The sequence below is a fragment of the Dasypus novemcinctus genome, chromosome 31, assembly GCF_030445035.2.
Source record: "Dasypus novemcinctus isolate mDasNov1 chromosome 31, mDasNov1.1.hap2, whole genome shotgun sequence".
NCBI classification, from domain to species: domain Eukaryota; kingdom Metazoa; phylum Chordata; class Mammalia; order Cingulata; family Dasypodidae; genus Dasypus; species Dasypus novemcinctus.
Window position 1 is genome coordinate 18250189 of NC_080703.1, and position 7536 is coordinate 18257724.

At 39.3% G+C, this 7536-nt stretch overlaps 1 protein-coding gene across 1 annotated transcript in view; it reads left to right on the forward strand.

Moving 5' to 3' along the window:
* LOC101440942 (zinc finger protein 596-like) overlaps positions 1 to 7536 on the forward strand; it is a 189614-nt gene that overhangs the window by 67473 nt on the left and 114605 nt on the right. The window lies entirely within an intron of this gene.

The window sequence follows — 7536 nt, forward strand, 5'->3', positions numbered from 1 at the left end:
ACACTGCCTCAGAAAGACACCAGACTTCATTGGTTGACCAATGTTTACTGAGTCCCTATGACGTTCCAGACACAGATATTGCCATGACCCAAGCAGACCATGATTTCTGCATTGCTGGGGAACAGATCCATCTTAAAGCTTTTGGGTTCTTATTTTAGTGATATTTTTGCCTCTATATGAAACAGGTACATATTTATGAATATCATTTTCTTGGTTTTCATTTGAAGAAACCCACCCTAGGTAAATTATAACCAAAATATTGAAAGTCAAAGGAAAAAATTTTTGAAAGCACCAAAAAAATCCAATAACTCACCACATTCATAAGAGCATCAGGATGATTATTAGATGACAATCATCAACAATGGAGGGCAGAAGAATTGACATGTTTAAAGAGTTATAACAAACAACCAAGCCAAGGTCCACAGGAAGGAGAAATACAGTAAGAATTAGAGTGGACTTAATGATATTCTATTCATGAACTATTGTGGTTAATAATCAAGAAAATGTGGCATTGGTGTGGGAAAAGTGGCCATGATGGCTGATGGGTGGGGGGAATGGGAGGAGGAGATGAGATGTGGAGGCATTTTCGGGTCTTGGAGTTGTCCTGGGTGGTGCTGCAGGGACAATTACCGGACATTGTATGTCCTCCCATGCCCCTCTGGATGGAACGTGGGAGAGTGTGGGCTATGGTGTGGACCATTGGCCATGGGGTACAGCGATGCCCAGAGATGTACTCACCAAATGCAATGGATGTGTCATGATGATGGAGAGAGTGTTACTGTGGGGGGTGGGGTGGGGGTGGTGGGGGTGAATGGGGACCTCATATTTTTTGAATGTAATATTTATAAAAAAAATGAATAAATAAAATTTAAAAAAATACCACCACAAAGATAAAACAAAAAAGAGTTGTAACAAAAGTAAAACCAAGATTTTTATATATAGCCTAAATGTTTTACATAAATGAAGACAAAATTGATAAATGGAAATGTTACTTCTTTCACAAAATAGACCTTAATTCCCTTCTCCCCTACTGTGCCTGAATTTATTGACTCACAGTAAAGAGAGTATAGAAAGAAAATATAAAACCTTCACAGTGCAGAAATCTGGTTGAGGCCACCTTAGCCAAGCAAGAAAGGTAGCATCACCTGTGATGTCATATTGACAGCAGGTACCTCCTGATATGATGAGAAGGGCATAACATTTTCGTTGTACTACTCCCAAAATCCAAAAACTCAGTCTAGTAATGAGAATCAGACAAATTGGGGACAGAATTACTGATCATGATTAGTACTCTTCAATACTGTCCAGATCATGAAAGATAAAAAATAAAAAAAGATTGGGGAACTGTCATAGAGTGAAAACTAAAGAAACATGATGATTAAATGCAAAATCACCTGCCAAATCACTTTGAAATCTCTTAGCCATAAAAATTCATTTGTTTTTATTATTTCCCCCTTTTGATCAAGGTCTTTTTCCCTTAGTGCCATGGAGGCTCATCCCTGGGAATCATGTCCCATGCTGGGATATGACATTTGTATGCTGCATTTGACTTAGAGGGAGGCCACATTTTAGGAGTCTTTCATAACATAACTCAGGCAATATATAATATTAGGTTAAGTCAATTTCACAAGAAAAGGTTCAGAAATACAGCCATCCGTATCAAGGACCTGGGATAATGGTCCATCCTTCATCACTAGGCACTGACCATGTACTCAATACATGCTTCTCTATTAGATACATGCTTCTCTATTAGAGAATGTATCCTGACTTCCCAGGATGGGTATTCAATTTTCTTTAAGTTAATATGAGGGTCTCCACCCACCAAGATAATGACTCATGACCACTTGAACATATTCATATGCCATAGAGGCATGCCCAGTGTGCACCCCTCAGCAAACAAATCCACATCACTGATATATCTGATCCTCTCCTGCCACAGTTGTGACCCTTCTGCAATCCAGAATCTCAAACGCAAAGCCAAAAAATATACAAATAAAAAAAATAACAAAATCAAATAGTAAACATAAATAAAATACAAAAATAATAAATAAATAGTATCTTTTTCACTGTGTCTTTCATCACTGTAAGCTCTGTTATCTTTTATGTACAGTGACAATTTCTCTCCTATGTTCCCCCCAGAGTCTTATTTTTTCAAGTTTATCTTTAAAGAAGTGTTTGGTCACAGAAAAGACAAAGAAAATATAGGGGATTCTCATATACTAAAACCCCTCACCCTCTTTCTCTCCCCTTTTAATAATATTTTACATGTGTATGGTACATTTGTTACAATTCATGTATAAATATTGAAGCATTGCTACTAACCATGGTCAATGGTTCACATTATGGTATACATTTTGCACTGTACACTTTTGTAGGTTTTAGCAAAATTTAAAATGGCCTGTATCCATCATTGCAAGATAATGCAGAACAATTCCAATGCCCTCTTCTCCTCCCCTCCCCTCCCCTCCCTTTCCCCTCGCCTTCCCTCCCCTCCTCTCCTCTCCTCTCCTCTCCTCTTTTCCCCTTCTCCCCTCAGAAACTATGGTAACCAAAACTTTTTAATTTTTGCAGAATAAGTTTCATTCCAGAGGCTACACGTATACACATCTCAGCAGGATCTTACTGACAGTAAACAGTGCCTCAAACGGCGGGCTCCTAAGGACTCTAGAGACATCTAGACTCTATAGGCAGAGCAGGCAATCTCAGGAATTCAGCACCCTGTTGGCAGGCTTTACTTTGGAGTATGTATTACCCAATGTAGCAGAGAGACTAATTTATAATTCCCTACACATGGCTCTTCTGCCCCTTTTATTTGAATGATAATTAGCACTATGCTTATTAAATATATATCCCAGAGATTTAAATCTTCAGTCTATTCATATGCCAGTTGAGCCCTGAATCTCAGCAAAGTTGCAACACCCACTCTCCAGTTCATCGGTCTCAGTACTACTAAAAAAAGGATGATGATGGACAATGCCCATCTCAAAACAGAGTATTTACAACTGCAAGCAAGGCACTTCCATACATCTGACCCATGGAATCTGAGCCTCCTCTCAATCAGAAACAGAGTGGACATCACCATTCCAAAATCCTCAAGATTGATGAATTAACAAACATAAGGGAGGAAGCAATATCTAACTAAAGTAGACATTATTTTAGCAATGAAGGACTTCTGTCATTGATTTTAAGGCAGTGGCCACCAAAGATTGTAAGAGGATGTAGAGGGAAGAATAGGTGTAACATGGTGGCATTTTTGGGACATTGAAGTTTCCCTGCATGATACTGGAATGACAGATACAGGCCATTATACTTTTACTCAAAACCTAAAAAATTGTGTGAGGTAAAGTGTAAACTAATGGAAACTATAGACCATGGTTAGTAGCAATGCCTCAATAATGTTTTCATCAATTGTAACAAATGTATCACACTAATGAAGGTGTTGTTAAAGTGGGAGAGTGTGGGAGGGGGTAGGAGTGGAGTATATGGGGACCTCCTATATTCTTGATGTAACATTTATGTAATCTAAAGGTTCTTTAAAGATCAGAGAGTCAAACAAACAAATAAATAAATGCAACATCACATTTTGGATTGGATGCTTAAACCAGAAAAAGGATATTACTGGAAAATATAGGTGAAAACTGAGTAATTCTGTAGTTCAGTACATAGTATTGTAATGATACAGTAATGTTGATTTCTCATTTTTGACAAATATAACATGGTTGTATGAGATGTTAACATTACAGGATCCTGGTTGGAGGGAACATGGGGCTGCCGTATGATCTCTGCAGTGTGTACTATTTCTTCTGTAATCTAATATTATTTCAAATAGAAGGTTTTTCTTTAAAAAATTGGATGAAACAAACACATTCCAAGATTTTAAATACAGCAGAGATTTTTTTGCAAGACTTTTCCTACAGGAAAAACTAAAGAAACTCCTACATGTGCAAGGAAATGGCAATAAATGGTAACAAGAGCATTGGACAGAGATAATAAGTGGATATGTATGAAAAAGTATTGTATGCATTCCCTTTTCTTCTCCTAATTTCTTAAAATGCATAAGGTACCACTCTTCACACTTGAATTTTGTATAAAAATAAGATAAATGTAAATGATTTCTTTTACAATTTTATTAATTGGCATTTTCCCCCCAGAGCAAATGGAGGTGGGTGTGAGTTCATCTGATCTTAAGTAATTTTGTACATTTATTGAAACCCCTTATTTATGTGGAAAATAGCTATGATCTCTTCTTAACTCAAATTACTTAGAGAAATAATTCATCCATGACACAATATTTAAATGTAATGTCATGACATAATGAATAGAAAATAAAATTACTTCTCAACATTAACATTTATTTGATTTTCACTTATGTGAAAAAAATATACAAATCTTTTCCCCCTTCTTCACACTGACCTCTGAACTAATGCACAAATATTAGGTGATACTCATACCATCTTTTCTATGTCCATTGGAATTTCCTTGTAAGTATCCCTAAAGGTGCTTGATATAGATAATAAGTTCCTTGGAGGTAGGACTTGTTCAGACTCATTCCTGACTCCAGTAGATGCAAAGCAAACATATTACCTCATGACAGCTGTGCCCTGGAGTGTAGCAAAAAGCTGACCAAAACTGTGTTCATTTGTCCATTCAGTCACTTACCTGTGCTCTGTATTGAGGAAACATGAGAACAGTCACCAATTGCCATGAGGAGATGAGCATCAGATTCAGGGGAGGTGGCAGTTTGGAAGAGGTTTTAATTTCTCAATATTTTCCATCTCTGGGCCAGATATGAGCTGGCTAAAGGTGTGGAAGCAGGACTATGGCAAATCCAGAAGTTGTGGGTTCGTCAATGCATGACAAACTAGATCAGCTGATGTATGCGTAGATTGGACATCTGTGTAAATATCCAAGGAGCTGGGGTGATGAGTTTGGGTTTGATTTTCCATGTAGTCTTTTGGAGGGCATGAGAGGCAGGAATTGTTAGGGTAGGAGAGACTGAGGAGAGAATATGGATGATAACTAATGACAATGGGGTGAGGTAGGTAGGGGAGGTACACCAATAGACAGCACATTAGGAAGCCAGCAGAAGTCTCCCGTTTTACCTAGGAGAGCACGTAGCATGGACACCTCAGTAAGGCGACCTGTTAGGCAAGAGAGATGGTATTAGCAGGAACCTTAATTGTGGAGGCAATTCAGATTTATTGGAATGAGTCCTACAGGTACTTATCATGGTAAAATTAGTATTACAGTCACGAGGGGGCATAAATCAGTTTCACAGGTATCACCAAGCAAGGTTGGGTCACAGGGCAGGAAGACCACACTGTCTGTAAAATCATTCATTATGGTGGGTCTCAATTTTTATAACAGGACTTGATAACATGATTAGTCACTGAAAAATTGAGGGTGTCTGGGGTCTTTCATGGATGGTGAGACTTTCCCAGCTCAAGTGTATTTGGGATTCCTGACAGTTGTTTAGGATGAAGGGTGAGTGATCTCCAACAGGAAACTCTTGGGCTGGGAAGCCATGGTGTGAGATGGTGTCATCTGCAGCAGTGAGCTCCTGGGCTGGGCTGATGTCATCTGGATGTGGGGCAGGGGTATCCTTCCCAGATGAAGACCCACTTGGGTTGATGAGGGTCATGTTTTTACATTTATGGCATTAAAAAGCAGCTGAGCCACTACTAGCACTTTTCCCTATGTACATTTTATTTAGCGCTTAGAATCTCCTTCATACTCATCATTGTTCTACAATAAAACCATTTACCTTCCTGCTCATTATACTTTAACTCAAGTCATAGTCAGCTAACTGGACAATTTTTTTTTTTATTTTATTTTATTTACTTTGTAATAATATTACATTAAAAATATATATATATGAGGTCCCATTGAACCCTACCTCCCCCACCCCACCTCTCCCCCCCCCTCAGCAACACTCCCTCCCATCATCATGACACAGCCATTGCATTTGGCAAGTATATCTTTGGGCACCCCCGCACCCCATGGTCAACGGTTCACACCATGGCCCACACTCTCCCCCATTCCATCCAGTGGGCCCTGTGAGGATTTACAATGTCCGGTGATTGCCCCTGAAGCACCATCCAGGGCAGCTCCATGTCCCAAAGATGCCTCCACCTCTCATCTCTTCCTGCCTTTCCCCATACCCATCAGCCATCATGTCCACTTTTCTCAATCCAATGCCACCTTTTCTATGTGGACATTGGATTGGTTGTGTCCATTGTACCTCTATGTCAAGAAGAGGCTCAGATTCCACCTGGATGCTGGATGCAATCCTCCCACTTTCAGTTATAATCACTCTAGGCTCCATGGTGTGGTGGTTGTCCTTCTTCAACTGCATCTTAGCTGAGTGTGGTGAGCCCAATAAGTCAGATTGTAGGTGCTGGAGTCTGTTGAGGCTCAGGACCTGGCTATCACATTGTCAGTCCAGAGATTCAAATCCCCTAAATATATCTTAAACCCCGACACTAACTGCACCTCCAGCACATTAGCATGAAAGTCTTATGAAGAGAGATCCCATCTGAGTCCAGATTCATCACACATAAACACCAGTTCCAAAGAGGGGCCATCTGACCTGGTACTAACTGGACAATTTAATATAACAATATTTAAAATCTTAATTAAGATGGCAATTTTAGAAACTCTAAACAATAAAACCAAATTTAAAAAAAGATCTATCTTTTAAACAAGGAGTGGGATGGGGAGAGAATGGTGCTAAATGTCATTGCCGTAATAAGCTTAGACTTCACCCCTCACAGCTTTCACTAGGATCCCAACACACTTTGAACACTAGGGTGTTTCAAACTAAGATGACACTTGTCAGGTTTACATTCTCCTCTTAATATTGCTGCCAAATGTCAGGAATAGGATGGGAGTGCGATGCTTCTCTTGCTCCTTATAGAAATAGGGCAGTATTCTGAAAAGTGCATTTTTATTTCTTCTGTTCTCTATTCTGATTCTTTGTGTTAACAATCTTGTCTGAGAGAAGAGGAATTATATGCAGGTGATTTGTCTTGTGGCCTCCATTATTTCCAAGGCACAGTGCCAAGGGTAATTTACCAGAGTGTAAATATTGACATAGTCTCAGACCAGCCCAAATGCCTCCAAGCAAAGTCCTGTCTGTGTAGGGAGGGCTTTCCCAGTGCAGCCAGGACTCTCAGTCCAAGGCTAGCTCTCAGGAGTCTGTAAGAATCACACCCACAGACCCTGTAGGTCTTTGGTGACTTTCAGGAGAAAAATATGGCTTTGGGGATCCCCAGCTATAGGCATGGAGCCTCATGTGCAAATCCTATTTCCAATATGCAGTGGGGTTTTAGCACCCCATTTTTGAAAACTAAAATGTCACTGTTAATCTTACTGCAATATCAACATCAAAAGCACTACTTCTAAGTTTAATAATATCTACAGCAAATGCTTTACGTTAACAATGCATTTCATTTAAAAATTAGTCCTATGAAATAAAAGCAAACTCATGATTTTAAATGGTGATCTGAAGTCCCAAAGAAGGTGATCTAAATGATA